This window comes from Pseudorca crassidens, chromosome 6 (assembly GCF_039906515.1).
Source record: "Pseudorca crassidens isolate mPseCra1 chromosome 6, mPseCra1.hap1, whole genome shotgun sequence".
Classification (NCBI taxonomy): Eukaryota; Metazoa; Chordata; class Mammalia; order Artiodactyla; family Delphinidae; genus Pseudorca; species Pseudorca crassidens.
In genome coordinates, this window is record NC_090301.1 from 2490682 (window position 1) to 2507624 (window position 16943).

General features: G+C 46.8%; 1 long non-coding RNA gene across 1 annotated transcript in view; it reads right to left on the reverse strand.

The window, feature by feature from the left end:
• Window positions 1–488: 488 nt before the first annotated feature.
• The window catches only part of LOC137226028 (uncharacterized), a 206442-nt gene continuing 189987 nt past the window's right edge, over window positions 489–16943 (reverse strand). The window contains exon 4 of the long non-coding RNA XR_010944120.1: window positions 489–4483. This is a non-coding gene — a long non-coding RNA (uncharacterized lncRNA). The remainder of the gene's footprint in view (window positions 4484–16943) is intronic.

A 16943-nucleotide genomic window follows, 5' to 3' on the forward strand; every position in this document is an offset into this window, starting at 1 on the left:
GTCCAACCACCCCCTCTTCTGTCTGGACGTGTAGACTTTAAATGGCGCTGAGGCACCCCTGGGCTGTTGGCACTGGATTCCTGGGTCCATCAAGGAGCATAACTAGTTCCAGAACCCCAAACTCCCCTAATTTCTCCATCTGCAGAGTCATCCTGGAAGCGCCAGGACGTTTCAACTTGGGCCCAACCACTTCCGTGTGGGAGCCAAGTACCTGACACCCGTGGGACGTGCAGAGACGTGCATGAGACGTGCATGAGACGTGCAGAGACGTGCAGAGACGTGCATGAGACGTGCAGAGACGTGCATGAGACGTGCATGAGACGTGCAGAGACGTGCAGAGACGTGCAGAGACGTGCATGAGACGTGCAGAGACGTGCATGAGACGTGCAGAGACGTGCAGAGACGTGCATGAGACGTGCATGAGACGTGCATGAGACGTGCATGAGACGTGCATGTCTCTCCGAGGCCTGACACAGCCCCGCCTTGCCCACTCTCTAGCTTGTCTGGGTCAGGACACATGAGTTTTAGGACCATAATATCCTTAGTTGACCCAGAGCTAAGACGCTAGGGCTGAGAATCCCTTGGAGAAGGAATTTCATTCATAGACTCATGCAACTTCGCTCTAAAAGCCTTGGAGGACTTCCCTGCAGTCCAGTGGTTAGGACTCCGCGCTTCCACTGCAGGGGGTGCGGGGTCAATCCCTGGTCGGGGAGCTGAGATCCCACAAGCTGTGCGGCGCCGCAGAAAATCAATCAGTGTTTTGTAAAGGCTGTGGGGCCAGGCACCCCCCAGACGCCCCCCGACTCTGCTGGTGTCCACTCCACCGCGTTAGGAATCACCTCCATGCCTCCTGGCATCCCCAGAACCTCCTCCCAGCGTCTCAGCTGAGGCTTTTCTCTCCAGCTCCCACCCGCCGGCTCCTCGGCAATCTGAACTTTCACCCTCGCGACGTGGCCACAGCGGGGTTTGCGCCCAGGCCACCCCGTTGCCTTCACTGGCCCTTCTCCTCCTCCCCCACGTGGCGCACTGGTGCCCCTTTCATATCCCCAAACCCTCACCTGTGACCTCAGGGTCATGAGGAAAGGTGGGCTGGAGGAGGAAAGGTGGGCTGGAGGAGCAAAGAAGACGTCAAATCGGTGGACAGAGGCCACGTGGGGGGGTGTGGGGCACTCTGAGACCTCAGACGTCCTCACCCCAAATCTAGGCTGGCCCCCAGGAGAGAGGTGGGAGGGCCCCCTGTCACTGGACTAGGGGGACCGGTGAAGATCTCGGACGCGTGAGTTTGGGGAACCTTGCCCTGTGAGGCCGGCGGGTTCCCGTAGGTGTAGCTTCTTTATCTCGCTCTCTCTTTGCACTGAGGTATCTTCCAGTTAGAGGAATTCAGGGTCCACTTTAGGGGCTGGGATGGCAGCAGCAGACAGGAGACTGGGGAGGGAGGGGTGGTCTGCCCCAGCCTCCAGCCTCGAGGAGGAAGGTGGATGGGTGGCGGGAGGTTTTCTGTGAGAAAGACAACCAGCGTTCAGGGCAGGAATACGGGGTTCACCCATAGCCCCAGCTTTCTCAGGGCCCCATCTCTCGGGACACAGAGGGTGAAAGGTGATCAAACCCAGCAGCTCTAAAAGCACAGCTTGAGAAGGAACCGGATGCTTTGGTGAGGGTCTGACTTGTCCCCGATGGGTGGGGATTCTGCCCCCCATCACTGCAGACACTCTGCTTCTATTAATGCTTCATTTCTCAATCACATTTGGGCAGCCTCAGTCCATGGTACGGTCATCGAACTTACCGAAACCTCTGGAACAAAAGCCATGAGCGCACTGATGCCCAGCTTACGGTGTACAGTCAACTGCAACTACCTGTAGAAACGATGCTGGGTGCAAAGTTAGTGGAACAAGGAGGGGGGCCTTTGGGGAGGGTGTCATCCAACTAGGCGTTCAGGAAGGGACATCTCTTACGTACCATGTCCAGACCACTCTGCCCCACCTCTCCCGCCAGCCACTGCTGCCGTGACCAGGTCCCCACAGGCGCTGGCCAGCTTCACACCAGTGCACCCAGCATCACCCAGCCTGGAGCCTGTATCCAGAGTGAGGGGCGGGGAGCTGACGCCAGCGGCCACCCTTGTCCAAGGGGGGATGAGCACTTCCCCAGGGGTGTCAGTGTGGTCAACACCCGCCCCACAGAAATGAAGTGTCTCTGTATTGACTCTCGCCCCTCCTTTCTGTCCTCACCTCTGCCCTCCCGGGCTTGCCAACACCCTCAGGAATCTAGGGAGCCCTCTGCCCAGCCTCTGCTCTCTGCGGGGTGACCCAGGATAGGAGTCTGGCAAGGAAAGCTAGGGTCACGATGATGGAGGCAACAGCACAGCCCAAGGAGAGGAGGTGGGGCTGGGGGTCCTCAACCTGCGCCCACGAGCCAGCGGAAGGCAGACAGGCTGGTGCGCCCACCATGATGGCCAGCGGGCAGGACTGGTGCCCGCAGGAGGCCTGGGGCAGCTGCGCTGTGGGGGCAGAGTTGGCAGATCTGACTTGAGAACACGTGGAAGGAAAAGCCGGAGGCAGGAGAGTGGGGCTGGTGAAGACACAGAAGAAAGAGACATCTGGGCGGCCAGGGCTGCCGCTCCCTCAGCCTGGTGGGCGCCCAGCCCCTCCTGGCTATGTCCTGCTCACACGCAGGGGTTGTGGAGGAGCCGGGAGGGCCCAGAGGCCCATCTCGACACGACAGGGCTGTTCACAGCTCAGCCTGCCCCCAAGGGACATCACACCATGGTCCCATCACACCAGGAGCCAGAGCTGCCGCTCCCACCACCTCTCCCCACTCCTTCCCGTCTCTCCCCACTTCTTCCTTCTTTCTGTCCATTAAAGAGCTAAGAGGCTTCCTCAGACCCCCAACAGAGCAGAAGAAAGAATTTCTGCGGGTATTGGAGGTTTGCTCCATTTTCAAGGCCCCAAGATGGACTTGATGCCCGACGACTGCGTCACTGGTGTTAGAAGAACCCCTGTAGGGAATTGTGATGTTTCCCAGGATGGGCTCCAAGAGTTTCCCATTTCCTGCTGATGCAGGGGCTCCCGAGAAAAGGCCAGCGACTGGGATATTGAGGGCCCAGTGCTGATATATTTGACTATATTTACACATGGTCCCTATGCTTCCATGCCAGGCACCTGAAGTAATCATAAAAGCCTCACAGTCACGAAATGGTGATGGCATCATTGTTCCCACTTTACAGATGTGGAGACTGAGGCCAAGAGATGAAGCAACTTACCCAGTTGTGACTGAAGCTGCCTGGCTACTCTGCCCACTTTGCCATCCGGCCTCCTCGGGGCGCCTCGGGCAGCCCGGGCCCCGCCCATCACCACTTCCTGTCTTCTCACAATCAGTGAGATACCTGACTGCTTTCTCCACGTCCAGTTCTTTGACAAACAGTGCATTTGAATCATTTTCCCCCTCGGATTAATTCATTTTTACTTCTGCTGTAAATGGCTGATTCTTCTATGACGATGTTTGTCCTTTCCCACACTGATTTCTGTGAGCTCTCGGAGCCGGTGTCCCATCTGTGACACAATCCCAGCCCACCGCATTCGGTAGGTGACCCTGTGAAGGCTGATGACAGCTCTGGGCTCTAGGTGAGGCCATGTTGTCGTAACTCGCACGGAGCAAGCCTTTGTCTCTGGATGCCCACGTCACTGCTTTATTTGCCTTCCGCCTCCCATATGTCAGTTTCACATGTTTAGAAAGAGTAATAAAACTTTTCCATTCTCTTTCCTAACTTCAGTTTTATGCTTAGAAAAGCCTTTTCACCCCCAGAGTGCAAAAGTATGCACCCATATGTCCCTCCAATTCCGTTACCATTTCACTTGCACTATGCTTATCTCTTCGAACCATCTGGAATTCATTTTATCGTGAAGTAAGAATCCAGCTTCAATTTTTTTTTCAAAAATTGTAGCCACCTATGCCAGTAACATTTATTGCAGAGTTCATCTTGACTACATGGACCTAATTCCCCCTTTTCATGTAAGAAATGCTAAAATGCCTTGAGTCGTTTCTGGATTGTCTATTGACTGCCGTTATTCGATTTCTGTCTGCACGAGTACTGGGCTACTTTAGCCATTATCTTAAGGTAGTTTGCTATTTGGTTCTCTGGGTCATTTCACATGGTTATTTTTCAGAGTATTCTTGGTTATTCTTGCACATTTTTTCCAAGTGACCTTAATATCATTTTGTTCCCCAATAGACTTTGGGGATTTTAACAAGAATTTCATCCCCAAGGCATCAAGGCACCTTCCCGGGAGAACGGGCACATTTAAACGCGAAATCTTCCCATGTGGGAACACAGGTGTCACTCTGAAGAGACTCTCACCAGCATTGTCACATTTCTCATGATTTCTAGAGCTCTATTCTTGATCGTTCTGTTACTCTTGAAAATGAAAAGCGATTTTCCATTGAGCCACATTTCATTAACTCGAAGATGCCATTGATTTGAAGATGTCACCTTTTCAGGAAAAGAAAGTAGAAAATATTTACTATATACAATGGACATGAAAACATCCCCATTTCTGGAAAATTATTCAGTGAATAAGTGAGACTATCTATATTCCTCAATCTGGTATATATAGATGGAGAGAGAAACATGCTTGGTGTTGCTAATCAATACACAGAACATGTAGACAGACCATGAACTCCTGGACTTTCATTGTGTCACCAGCTACCTCTGAACTCACGCTTGTTATTGCTTTTCAATAAATCAGATCGTCTTCAAATGATGGCGGAAAAAAGGTCTCTGATGGTAGCTTGTTTTCACTTGTCTTGTGAATGGTGACTTTGTCATCAGTCTCATTCATGGGTCGCTGGCTACCAGTCTTTTCCCACTGAGCCTTTCCAACGAGTAGATGTCAGGATGGCAGTGGCGTACCTGCACCAACACCTGCACATGTGCACCACCACCTGCACGTCCCCACCAACACCTACACGTCTGACGTATCTTCCCGTTGCCTCCCACAGGTCAGCAGTTTACTGTCCATTTGGAGCTGAGGGAAGGCCTCGGGCCATCCCTCTCTGTCCTATTGCTTTTTTTTTTTTAACATCTTTATTGGAGTATAATTGCCTTACAGTGGTGTGTTAGTTTCTGCTTTATAACAAGTGAATCAGCTATACATACACATATATCCCCATATCCCCTCCCACTTGCGTCTCCCTCCCACCCTCCCTATCCCACCCCTCTAGGTGGTCACAAAGCACTGAGCTGGTCTCCCTGTGCTATGTGGCTGCTTCCCACTAGCTATCCATTTTACATTTGGTAGTGTATATATGTCCATGCCACTCTCACTTCGTCCCAGCTTACACTTCCCTGCCCCCCACGTCTTCAAGTCCATTCTCTACATCTGCATCTTTATTCCTGTCCTGCCCCTAGGTTCTTCAGAACCATTAATTTTTTTTTATATTCCATATATATATGTGTTAACATCGGTATTTGTTTTTCTCTTTCTGAGTTACTTCACTCTGTATGACAGTCTCTAGGTCCATCCACCTCACTACAAATAACTCAATTTTGTTTCTTTTATGGCTGAGTAATATTCCATTGTATATAAGTGCCACATCTTCTTTATCTATTCATCTGTCAATGGACACTTAGGTTGCTTCCATGTCCTGTCTATTGTAAATAGAGCTGAATTAACATTGTGGTACATGACTCTCCTTTTTTTTTTTGCTGTACGCAGGCCTCTCACTGTTGTGGCCTCTCCTGTTGCAGAGCACAGGCTCCAGACGTGCAAGCTCAGCGGCCATGGCTCACAGGCCCAGCTGCTCCGCGGCATGTGGGATCTTCCCAGACCAGGGCACAAACCCGTGTCCCCTGCATCGGGAGGCGGACTCTCAACCACTGCGCCACCAGAGAAGCCCACATGACTCTTTTTGAAGTATGGTTTTCTCAAGGTATATTCCCAGTAGTGGGATTGCTTGGTCATATGGTAGTTCTATTTTTAGTTTTCTAAGGAACCTCCATACTGTTCTCCATAGTGGCTATATCAATTTACATTCCCACCAACAGTGCAAGAGGGTTCCCTTTTCTCCACACCCTCTCCAGCATTTATTGTTTGTAGATTTTTTGATGATGGCCATTCTGACTGGTGTGAGGTGATACCTCACTGTACTTTTGATTTGCATTTCTCTAATGATTAATGACATTGAGCATCATCCTTTGTCAGTTGCTTCATTTGCAAATATTTTCTCCCCTTCTGAGGGTTGTCTTTTGGTCTTGTTTATGGTTTTCTTTGCTGTGCAAAAGCTTTTAAGTTTCATTAGGTCCCATTTGTTTATTTTTGCTTTTATTTCCATTTCTCTAGGAGGTGGGTCAAAAGGATCTTGCTGTGATTTATGTTATAGAGTGTTCTGCCTATGTTTCCCTCTGAGAGTTTTATAGTGTCTGGCCTTACATTTAGGTCTTTAATCCATTTTGAGTTTATTTTTGTGTATGGTGTTAGGGAGTATTCTAATTTCATTCTTATTTACCATTGCAACAAAAAGAATAAAATATCTAGGAATAAACCTACCTAAGGAGACAAAAGAACTGTATGCAGAAAACTATAAGACAGTGATGAAAGAAATTAAAGATGATACAGATGGAGAGATATACCATGTTCTTGGATTGGAAGAATCAACATTGTGAAAATGACTCTACTACCCAAAGCAATCTACAGATTCAGTGCAATCCCTATCAAACTACCAATGGCATTTTTCACAGAACTAGAACAAAAAAGTTCACAATTTGTATGGAAACACAAAAGACCCCAAATAGCCAAAGCAATCTTGAGAAGGAAAAACGGAGCTGGAGGAATCAGGCTCTCTGGCTTCAGACTATACTACAAAGCTACAGTAATCAAGAAGGTATGGTACTGGCACAAAAACAGAAATATAGATCAATGGAACAGGATAGAAAGCCCAGAGATAAACCCACACACATATGATCACCTTATTTTTGATAAAGAAGGCAAAAATATACAATGAAGAAAAGACAGCCTCTTTAATAAGTGGTGCTGGGAAAACTGGACAGCTACGTGTAAAAGAATGTCCTATTACTTTTTGACCTAAGTATTCATAGGATCCCTTCTTCTTCCTGGAAGTTCAAGTGTTTATCAGTATGTGTCAGGGTATTTCTCCCTTTCTGAACGTAGCAGGTGCTGGGGAGCCCGTTTCTGCTGTGCAGTAGCCGTTCTCAGGCTATTTTTCTTCCTGCTTGTCTGAATACTGTTTTGTGCCATTTATTCCAGCTCCTCTTCAGGGCCACTGACCCCTCAGCTGCTGGGCCTGTTCTTCTCCTCCTACCCCCAGGATCTTCACCTTTCCTTCTTTCTAAATCACTTGCCTTTTCCAGGCACATTTTGGTGCTTTCTCAGGCTCATCCTCCATGTCACTGAGTGGATGTTCTAAGTGCCAGTGTTGCCCTTCACGGAACTGTCGTTCTGAAATGACCTCTTTGACTTCACAACTGTATTCCCTCCTCACACCAAGTTTCCTCTCCATCTCTCACCAGCTCTTTTCCCCTTTGTTGTCTCACTTATTCTTTCATCTCCAGTTTCACACAAAAAATTTTTTCTTGATTTTTGAAGTTAGAAAACAGTTTGCTATTTACAATTGAGTTTTACTTCCTGTAGTACACCCTTTACAAAGTGTGTTTCTCTCTTTTCTTACCCACATAATTTTTATGCTATTACACATTTGTATTTTCTGTTCATATGTATTTTCTGTGCACATGGACACCAGGCAAAAGTGACCTAACCTAGAGTTAGGGATCCTGGGGCTGACTTCCTAGTCTCTTCCACCAGGTGGGACACCCCCTGAGATAGAGCAGACCCCGCAAATACTCCCTCCCCCAGTGGTGACTGGGAGGACCAGAGTGGGAGGCTCCAAGACCCTTCAGGACACCATGACAAATGGCATCCCCTGGGCTTCCCTGGGCCAGCCGACTGGGGTGTCGGGAAGCTGGGCAGAGCATGGGTGCGGTGAGAGGAGATGTGCTGTGGCCATTCTGAGTTCACCTGGAGGCAAAGGCAAGACCAGCTGGACCAGAGAGGATGGTCCATCCCTGCTCCAGGAAGACCACGCCCTCAGGCTGGGTGATGCTCCACAACGTGAGGTGTGCACGGTAGGGGAAAGCCTGGGCAGATGGGCCCTCCCGAGCCCTCCAGCTTGAGGCCTAAGATGAGGTGCCAACAGCCAAAAAACAATCCCATTCACCTTGTTTCTGAGGAGACACAGGTGGCACCCCTCACCTGTGATGGCCTAATTTTCACCTCAGTGTTTACACCCTCAGTTATAATAGCTAACATCTTTCCAATAATAAGCCCCTAACTCTGTGACCAGTACCCAGGCTGAAGCTCTTCTGGGTCAATGACACAAGGCCAGTGTAATCACAGCTGATAAGACACCATGACGAGATCCTTCCTGAGGTGAGAACAGTGAGGTTGTGTGGGTCCAAGATGCATGAAGTGTGCCCACAAGACACCTGTACCTCCTGCCAAACAGCAGTCTCAGCAGAGGCACCATCACTCTGTACTGCTCAGGTATAGACACCAGGAGACACCAAAGGGGACAGCGGAGGAAAGCAGGCAGGACAGGAGGGGCCATGTGTAGAGAAAGGCGGGAGGTGACACTGCAGGGGGCACTGCACAAGGACAGGGAGGTGCCAGGAGAGGACGTGACCCCAAGTAAGCCTGTCCCCCAACCTGCTACTTCATGACCTTGAGCCTCCTCGGTAGTAAAATGAGTCGCACATTTCTGCCTTACCTGCTGCACAGGTAAGGATGAAGGTTGACAATGAATTTGCAAGCAGTTTGTAACTCTAAGGCATCCTCATGCATACAAGTGGTTATCTAGCATCATCCAATGTGTCTTCTTAAATTTGGTTGAGTGTCTAGTCTCAGCCAGTCCCTACACTGAGATCTTTGATCGCGACCATCATGGCCATCATGGTGTCGTCATTCCCATTTATTGAGCCTTAACTATGTGTCAAGCAGAGAGAATTTTGTCCACATTATTTAATTTATTCCTCACATATGAGATATATAACTACATATCCCCTTTTATAATGTGTGTTCCCTCTGCTCAGGGGAAGAACCAAGACTCAGATACAAGTAAGATGGCTTGTCTGGATTCATAAAGCAGTGAAGGGTGGAACCCAGGTTTGAATCTGATCTCTGGGTCTCCTCCCACAACATGTCACCTTGCAGAAGCCCTGGAAGTTGGCTGGAACACAATGGAAAGTCTTCATCAGGAACCATGGAACCATGGCTGGTAGAAAGCGTGGCCAGAGCAGAAGAGAAGGAGGGACAAGGAACCTCAAAAACTGCCCACCCTTGGCAGCCAGCATCAAGGTGAGATTTGAGGTTAGCCGAAGCTGACAATCTCCTTTAAATCTCAGGCTGTGTGACAGCAAGTCCAGCCATCAGTGTGTGTCAGGCGGTGGGCGTAGTGGGATGAGGAGGGAACACTGCTAATTGCTAAGGGCTGTTAAGAGCGTCTGGCTTCCACTTTGTTGGAAAATAGAGTACATTTATGCATGCTTTGAAATTAAACATCTGTCCCCAATATTATGTGGCAATGGACATTTTCCCCCAGTTTTTATTAGTTAATGAAATTTCTGTTCTTTTAATGTAAAAATAGATAATGAATGAGTCTGAAGACACCAAGGAAAAGTCTCAGATCTCTGAAAGGAAATGAGCTTGGCAGAACCCACCATGTGGAAAATTTTGGGAAAAGCCCCACCAGGGGATCCACGTGCTGCTGTCCTGCCCAGGGACTCAAGTGTCCTTTTACCCCCAGGGACCGTCCAGGCAGGTAAGAATAATAGTGACTTAATGGGCCAAAGAGGAAATCAGGGATGGCTCTAAGGACCGTGTTTGACCAGAGATGATGTAATGGCCTAGCCCCAGAGAGAACGAAGGGCCCCCAGTACTCAAGTCTCTTTCTCTTTCACACACTCTCCCGGTGCCCACCCCAGGGAGGGCACTGCAGCAAATGCCACTGATCACCTCCATTTTAAACTCATTCCTTGCCTGATGAAATGTCAACCAAATTTGCAGAAACATATATTCCCATACCCTACAGATTATTGATTATATTTATAAATATCTACTTGTTCCTGAATGTATTTCTAGGTCATTGATGTTCTGTGCTCTCTGGATCTCTATTCAAAAGATTTCTGAGTCAGCCTAGTACTGTGGGCGTAGAGCACCTTTCCCCCTCAGCCTCCTAAAATCTTAAATGTTCATCTTGACCTCTGTCTCCCCAACACCAAAGCCATGGTTAAAAACTGGTCATGAGCTAAAAGAGCAGCTTCTGAAGTTGTTCAATGTGTCCCAAGATGCCTTGGCCCTGCGCCATCTTGCTACATTGCTGAGGATGGACCAGGCCTCCTACCTCAATCTTCACTAACTGAACAGAAGCAGGGATGGCCTGGACCAGAGCACAAGCACCAAATCTTTGTTCTTTGCCAGGACCAGCATCTTCCCATGATGGAGAGCCTCTTCTGAGTCTCTGCTGCCTCAGGAGCCCAAGAAAGACTGGGCCGGAGCCAGAAGCCAATCTCAGCAATGGCTCCCAAAGTTATTGGGCACCTCTGGGGCTCTTCCAGAGGTGGAGCTCCCTGCTCAGCCCGCAGGCTTGGAGATCCAGCCAGGAGAGCAGTGCCCAGCTCTGGGGTGAGGGCAAGTCAGGGGCTCAGGGAGGAGGTGACCCTTGGGAACACACGCTCTGTGGGCCGGGGTTTGGGTACGCACTACCAACGAGGGTGGAATTGCCTTTGTAAATGAGAACTTCCCTTTGCAGATTTGCACAGCCCAGCCTCTGACTTCTAGGTCAGAAATTAATTCCTAATCCCACAGACTCAGTTCTCCCAGCTGACCTGGGAGTATGAGCCAGCTGAAATGATAGAAACAAGAGTCTTCCTGGCACCCTCGAACATCTTACAAAATGACCTTCAATGTATGAACCTGAGGGGTGCTTCTAGCCCATATTCTTTGTAATTAATCCCAGTTAACAATTGTAAAGCGATGACAATAGAGTTTAGTTTATGATCTCATTTATCACTCTCCCCGTCATTAAAATATGAGATGCAAGTGCCCCACCCAAATACTTGAAGAAAAGCCAGTGAATGCAAAGTACAAATTCCTTCCCCAGTGTCTCTGGCTTGTGGACTTGTCGTTATGGGGTGGCCGCAAGCACTGGCCTCCTTTCATGTCATCTGGGATTTACTTATGGAGCAAGAGATGAAATACACTAAAATCAGATTTTGTCTGGGGAATCCATCTTCTTCTAAGCCAAATGAAATGCATGTATTCCATTAGTATGTGGTAGGAGAGTAAGATGATGATAGAATTGGCCAATCTACCGTCTTTTAGGACAGAAATGGCGATTGTTTGCTTGTGGGAAAGAAGCATTTGTGAATTCAAAAAAATCTGAAAATGAGCATAAACATTCCATGACTCATGAATTAGTCATTCAATGGTACATTTTTCCCCAACTCCCTGGAGCAGCTGACCTAATCAAGGTGCGTGATGGCTGAGTGGACTTTATTCCATCCCTCCCCACTGACACACACATGGAGTGGCCTTCCCCTCAGTTACACCCACATGAGCATCCTGCCAGCTGTTCTAAGAAATGACAACAATAGATAAATAAGGAGGATGGGGCAAACTCCTAGTTATGCAACTTAGGGCTGTACCCTAGTGTGTGCAAAAGGGAAGACTCTGGTTTCTGGGTCATTGTTCAAACTCCTCTGGAAAATATGTTTTGATCCTTTTTTTTTTTTTCCAGGAGGCAGAACTAGAACAAAATGTGGAAGTTTGAAGGAGAGCTATTTGGGCTCAATGCAGAGAAGGATTTTCTCACCAGAGCTGCCCCACCATGATGCAGTCCACCCTGAATTCTCCCATTGTGTAAGTATTTTCAGTAGCACCTGGACTACCATCAGTTGGGGACACTTTCAGGGGGTGGACCTGAGCAGTCACAGTTGGTGTTCTTCCCTTATTCCCCCCACCCCAGCGTAAAACTGATGATAACTGCAGCTCTGTCCCAAGCCTTCTTCTACAGCAGGAGCAGGCCAGAATGCCAGGGAGTTAAGGGCCCCTAGGATCAGCTCTCCACCAATGACTGACAAGAAGTGGTGGATAAATACTCCAGCTCTCACACCCCTCAGGTGGGCTGACTCAGACGTGATCCACAGTGGGCCAGAGACCCCCAGGAGGTTGGGTCCTAGCTGTCCCCCCCCAGTCATTGACGCTCCTCCTATCAAATTCCTCCCATGTTCCACTCTGTATTCACCTGCCAGTGCTTCCTAGAAGCCCCTCCAAGATAAATTACTTGTGTTCAAATCCTTATCTCAGCGTCTGCTGCTGGAGGAGCCCACCTAATTACGTAGCTTTGTGCACTGGGGTGGTCACATTGTGGGGGAAGAAAACCTCTCTGACTCTCTGGAACCTTGAAATCAAAACCTGGGAAGAAGATAAAGGGAGAGAGTTGATAATGGTTTGGCGATGAAGAGGCTGAAGCCAGGATAAATCCAGGGACCACTGACCACGCCCTGAGAACCAGAAAGAACCAGCTTAGGTGTGCTGGGACGCTCACTCTGCACATCCCCAGAGGAGATGGCAGCCCAGTTGGAATATGCATCCTAAGTCTCAGAGACATTTGTATGTGAAAACCTCACAGACACTTATTAGCCCTCTGACCCAAGTTGGTTCCCTAATCTTCAGGGGGGTTTATATCATATATATTTGTAAATATACACTAAGTACACAATAATGATGGCATTTCAAATCAATGGGGGAAACAGGGTAACTAACATTTATAAATTCATAAAGTTAAACATTGCTTTGTCTTAAACTAAAATAATTTCAATTGTGATTGAAATATTAAACATGAAAGAAAAACAAAATTATGGAAGTCCAAAAAGACATAATAGTTGAATATTTACATAACCATAAAATGGCATGGGAAATTTTAAGCATAACCCCGAAGCAAAAACTATAAAGAGAAAAGTAAGTGAATCAGTCTACACAGACATCTAAAACTTCTTTATATCAACAATAAAATGAAAAAGAAGATACAAAATGGACAATACACCAGACAAATTGTTAATGGTCTTGATATAGAGAGAGCATTTGAAAAGAAACAATGGAATAGAAGTGGGCTAAGAATGTGAATATAAATGCTACATAAATTAAGGGGAAGTTTAATCTCACTAGTAGCTAAAGAAAAATGCCATCATTTCCTATCGAAAAGAAGAGGTCTATTAGATATCTATGTCCCATGTTGATAGAAATGTGAGAAGACAGAGAAATACTATCCTGAAGTCTAGGAAGAAGTGGAAATTTATCTGAACTGGAAATTGGCAATACGCACAGGCAACAGAAGCTCCAAAAACAGGTAGGCGCTCGTACTCGTGAATTTTACTTCTAGAAATTTAATGCTCCTCCTCTCCAAATGTAAACTATGTCCAAAAACAATATTAAAAAACATTCATTACAAAACAGTGTTGCTAAGTAGGAACTGTTAGAATAGGAACGACTTAGCCACCTAAAAATATGAATGTGATTATATAAACTATAGTACATCTACTCAATAAGACACTAAAATGGCCATTAAAATTATACTGAAGCAACGCATATATTGACATAGAAAATGTTCATAAAATGTTAGATGAAATCAGAAGTTATGAAATTTGGGGGGGAAGCGTACATAAACATAAAAACAATCTGAAAGCCACTAACAGTTGTTTCTTAGTGAGTGGGAGGATCATGGGTTTGTCCCACAGGATGTTCTGACTTTAATAAAAATTGATGCAGCCACTATGGAGAACAGTACGGAGGTTCCTTAAAAAACTACAAATAGAACTACCATATGACCCAGCAATCCCACTACTGAGCATATACCCTGAGAAAACCAGAATTCAAAAAGAGTCATGTAGGGCTTCCCTGGTGGTGCAGTGGTTGAGAGTCTGCCTGCCAATGCCGGGGACATGGGTTCGTGCCCCGGTCCGGGAAGATCCCACATACCGCAGAGAGGCTGGGCCCGTGAGCCATGGCCGCTGGGCCTGCGCGTCCGGAGCCTGTGCCCCACAGCAGGAGAGGCCACAACAGTGAGAGGCCTGCGTACTGCAAAAAACAACAACAACAACAAAAGAGTCATGTACCAAAATGTTCACTGCAGCTCTATTTACAATAGCCAGGACATGGAAGCAACCTAAGTGTCCATCGACAGATGAATGGATAAAGAAGATGTGGCACATATATGCAATGGAATATTACTCAGCCATAAAAAGAAACGAAATTGAGTTATTTGTGGTGAGGTGGATGGACCTAGAGTCTGTCATACAGAGTGAAGTAAGTCAGAAAGAGAAAAACAAATACCGTATGCTAACACATATATATGGAATCTAAGGGAAAAAAAAAAGTCATGAAGTACCTAGGGGTAAGACGGGAATGAAGACACAGACCTACTAGAGCATGGACTTGAGGATATGGGGAGGGGGAAGGGTAAGCTGGGACCAAGTGAGAGAGTGGCATGGACATATATACACTACCAAACGTAAAATAGATAGCTAGTGGGAAGCAGCTGCATAGAGCAGGGAGATCAGCTCAGTGCTTTGTGACCACCTAGAGGGGTGGGATAGGGAGGATGGGAGGAACGGAGATGCAAGAGGGAAGAGATATGGGAACATATGTATATGTATAACTGATTCACTTTGTTATAAAGCAGAAACTAACACACCATTGTAAAGCAATTATACTCCAATAAAGATGTTAAAAAAATTGTATAAAGTATAAAAAAAATAGAGTTACAGGAAAAAGAAATCTATTATCTTGGGGGTAAGAAAAAAATCAACATCTGAATTTTCATTTGAATAAAAATAATAAATGTAAATCATCTATATGTTTAACTAAAACAACTAGGAAGGGGACAAAATATTTTTAATTAAACAATATAAGAGGAAGGAAATCATAAGGAATAAAAGATAAATTAAGACATTAGGAAAGAGAATAGTGCCATCGACAAATAAAACCATGTGTTTGAAAAAGCAATAAATAGTCCAAAAAAGCAGAATAAAAATGTGCATATGCACTATAACCTCAATTATGTTTTTTAAAAATAAATATATTTATTTAATTTTTTTTTTTTTGCGGTACGCGGGCCTCTCACTGTTGTGGCCTCTCCCGTTGCGGAGCACAGGCTCCGGACGCGCAGGCTCAGCGGCCATGGCTCACGGGCCCAGCCGCTCCGCGGCATAAAGGATCTTCCCGAACCAGGGCACAAACCCATGGCCCCTAGCATCGGCAGGCGGACTCCCAACCACTGCGCCACCAGGAAAGCCCTATTTAATTGTTTATTTTTGGCTGCATTTGGTCTTCATTGTTGCGCGCGGGCTTTCTCTAGTTGCGGCGAGTGGGGACTGCTCTTTGTTGCGGTGCGTGGGCTTCCCTTGTTGCAGAGCACAGAGCACAAAAAAGAAAAAATGTGAAATCAGAAAATCCTTTAGACAATGTCAAAACGGAATGTGTTCATACATTTGTGGTAGATAAATATTTCTTACGCAGCACAGAGTGTACTAACCTTAAAAGAAAAGCCTGATTGATTGAACTATGTTAAAATTGAGAACTTCTGCTCATCCAAAAAAAAAAAATTAAGAATAAATGCCAAACCGCACAATATGGGGGAAAATATTTTAAACACAAATAATTATATCCAGGAAACATTTTTTTAAGCTCCTATAAATCAATAAGAAAAAGACAACCCAATTTTTTAAGTGGGCAAGAGACTTGAAGAGACCCACAACAGAAGAGGATAGTCAAGAGTCCAGCGACCGCAAGAGCATGTGATCATTCCCTTCAATTATCAGGGAACTGGACATTTATATCACAATAAGATCACACAAAATAGTCATCACAATACCTAAATCTAAAAGAAGGATAAGACCAAGTGTTGGTGAGGATGGGGAAAGACTGGAAGGGGCATAAATGGAACGGCACTGTTGAAACACTCTTTGGCAGTATCTACAAAAGCTGACTTTTCTATACCTAGCAATCCCACTCCTCAGTATACACCCCACAGAAATGAGTGCATGGCCACAAAGAACGTGTATAAAAATATTTATAGCAGATTTATTCAGAATAGCCCCAAACTGGAAGCAAACCTAAGTTCCATCACAGCATAGAATCAGTCAATAAGTGGAGATATTTTTATATGGTGGAATACCTACTACACAGCAAGAGGAGCAGCTGAACCACTGTTTCCTGCAACAACATGCACAGAGCTCACAATGTTGGGCAAAGAAGCCAGGCATGAGGAGTAGGGATCATGTGATTCCATTCATATAACATCAAACATGGGTGTAACTAGGAGTGGCCTTAGAAGTCAGGACAGCAGTTACCTTTGGGGAGGGAGATGGGGGAAATGAGTGGGAGGTGCACAAGGGGGTTTCTTGGGTGCTGGTGTGTTCTGTGTCCTTGTCTGGGGGATGTCGCATGGATAATTTCACTTTGAAAACAATTTTTGAATTGTATACAGAAGAATTGTGCACTCTGTAAAAAATGTTTTATTAAAACGAAAAGGGGGGGACTTCCCTGGTGGTCCAGTGGTTAAGACTTTGCCTTCCAATGCAGGAGGTGTGGGTTCAATCCCTGGTCGGGGAGCTAAGATCCCACATGCCTCGGGGCCAAAAAACCAAACTATGAAAACAGAAGCAATATTGCAGCAAATTCAATGAGGACTTGACAAATTCAATGGTCCACATCGGGTCTTCCCTGGTGGCGCAGTGGTTGAGAGTCCGCCTGCCGATGCAGGGGACGCGGGTTCGTGCCCCGGTCCAGGAAGATCCCACATGCCGCGGAGCGGCTGGGCCCGTGAGCCATGGCCGCTGAGCCTGAGCGTCTGGAGCCTGTGCTCCACAATGGGAGAGGCTG